General features: G+C 38.7%; 1 pseudogene; it reads right to left on the reverse strand.

The window, feature by feature from the left end:
- Positions 1-1,794: 1,794 nt before the first annotated feature.
- On the reverse strand, positions 1,795-2,441 carry LOC102245593 (annotated as a pseudogene).
- Between the last annotated feature and the right edge of the window lie 190 nt (positions 2,442-2,631).

Here is a 2,631-nt window from a genome sequence, read left to right on the forward strand (position 1 = left end):
AAGACATTTTCTAATGTGCTGAATTTTGCTGAAGAATATTTACCTTAAGTCCAACTGAAACTGTATACACATGATAAAACAGATCCTAATAAATACTCAACTATTCTATTTTCAACCAAATAAAACTATTCTTTTATTGATAGTCATGACCAATTATAGAGTGTTATTTATGATCAACAGAAGGGGAATGTAAAGGAAATGCAGACTCAACTTCCTTAGATATTTCTTTATGGTAGAAGACAAAACACATATAGTTAAATACATTTAACCATTAATATCAGAAACCAAAATATAGCAAGGGCACCCATATTTAATTACTAAAAAGAAGCCACACAAGAATTGAAAGAAAATGGTAAGATTATACCAGTGATGGGAACAAGTGATACTAGGAACAAAATCTTTATTAGTAGGTGAGTTTGCAAAGTATGAAAGAAAAAGGAATAAAGAATGAGACTAATACATATTTTAGGTGGTTTACACTTTGACTCCATTGTTTAAGAACTTTTAATTCTCTCTATTGTGTACGTAAGATCAAATTCAAAGCCCATTAGGTATTATGACCTTTTATGATATAGCACTTTACTAATCTACTGATATTCTTCTCTGCTTTTTTTCTATTTTCCATTTCTTACTAATACTATGTAAACACATATAGACATTTCCCCAACATACAGGCTATCTGACTCAAGCCATAAGCCCACTCAAATTTCATCTTTCATCACTTTGATCCACATTAATTTCTCAGCTCTCTGCATGCATAGGTTATATGTAATATGTGTAGTTTTACATGATGATGGTGTTCTCTAATTATTTAAGATTTCTCTAGTATGATTGTAATCTCGTGGATCTTGTCATCTGCCTACTTTCGGCCCTCACAAAGTACCTTACCTAATGACTATGTATTAAATAAATGCTTAAAAAGTAGAAATATTATTTACATATAAGGTTTACTGTATATGTGGTTTACTTATTTTAGAAATTTTTTATTATAAATTTTGCCTTATCCCAGTTGAGATGTTATCTCAAATATTTCCAAAACAGGCACAGAAAGAGAGACTCTGTAATCAAAATCTAGATAATCCTGCCATTTCCTTTTTAAATGAGTATACTACTAATTTTTTTTTCAATGACCAGGGCACGGACAGCCCATAATCACTTTCGAATGCAGGGGTATACTACTAATGTTTTAAGGACAAATGAACTTTAACATTTTCTGAAATGGTGAAGAATTTTGAACTATTCACACTTTCTCACTGGGCTTTCTTCTGAGCAGTTTCAGACAAATGGCCTACAGAATCAGAAAGGCTATATGTTTTATTTATAATAGATCTGAAATTTTAATATAAATAGGTAGAGTATTCAAAAAATTTTAAGATGTTATTTTGAAACATTCTTCACTTTTGACGATATTCATAGGTGGGTATTAAGCAAGGATAGCTCTTAATTTATGCTTTAGTAAGCACTTACATTAAAAATTTTATTTAAAAATTAAACTGGTGGAATTTTTTAAAAGAGGCACACTAATACATTTTACATTACTAAGGACAAGATTTACATTACTAAGGACTTAGGATTATCAAGTGTAAATAAGCAATTTTAATATCAGTATATTTCCCCAATAATTAAAATAAATTTGTAAAATGTACTATTAAAGTAACCCAATTTTTATCAGATGATTACAATCATTGATCGGCTGCCTCTTGCACGCCCCCCACCGGGGAGGCATGTGCCCCTGACCAGAATCGAACTCGCGATCCTTCAGTCCGCAGGCCGATGCTCTATCCATGAAGTCGGCTACCAGGCTGGTACTATCAAAACATATCCTAATGATACCATGTCGTCCCGGTGACTCTGTTCAATACCAAGATGTGCACTGATGCTAGCATATCGGGCAGTGCCTGTGAGATTTGTATCTTCTTTGTATGGTATGTGTCTCCTCGTCCTGTTGTCTCTGTACTTTTTGGCCAGACCAAAATCAATAAGGAAATAACTTATTACAGTGACGCCCAATGCCCATTAGGAAGTTGTCTGGTTTCATGTCTCTGTGTATAAAATTCTTCGTATGCACATATTCCATTCTACTGACCGTCTGGTCAGCGGACATAAGGAGTTTTCACTGTGAACCTCCTTGCACAGAAATTGGAGAGGTCTTCCAGGCCGGGTCCCAGAAGACCCAGGACTAGCACATGGTGGTCTTTTTCCTGCCCATCTGTGGGGGATGCCGCCCCCTTCTGAAGAATCTTAGGGAGTTTGCTTTCCTACAGCAACTGCGGGTGCCTGGCCTTCTGAGCCTCCAGCGTCACTGTCACCTCCAGCCATGGGTGATGCTGATAGCCAGGTAAATGTCGCGGAAGGAGCCAGGCGCGATCTTCCGCACCAGTTTGTATTTCCCTCCCACAATGAACTCGGCTTTGGAGCCGCTGCTGCTCGCCATCGTGGGAGACAGACGGTGGCGGAGGCTGGGGCCCAGCCCGGACTCCTCAGGGAGGAGGACCGGGCCCCTGGGCTGGTCCCCGGAGCAGGGCTGAGGAGCACGTCGGCTTCTGGCGTCACGGGCCCGAATCGCCCAGGGGGACCCCATCACTGCTTTTGTGTCAGGTGCCTGTGTGCTCGGCTGAAGTTTAGGGGCGT

Source organism: Myotis brandtii, unplaced genomic scaffold (genome assembly GCF_000412655.1).
Source record: "Myotis brandtii unplaced genomic scaffold, ASM41265v1 scaffold162, whole genome shotgun sequence".
NCBI classification, from domain to species: domain Eukaryota; kingdom Metazoa; phylum Chordata; class Mammalia; order Chiroptera; family Vespertilionidae; genus Myotis; species Myotis brandtii.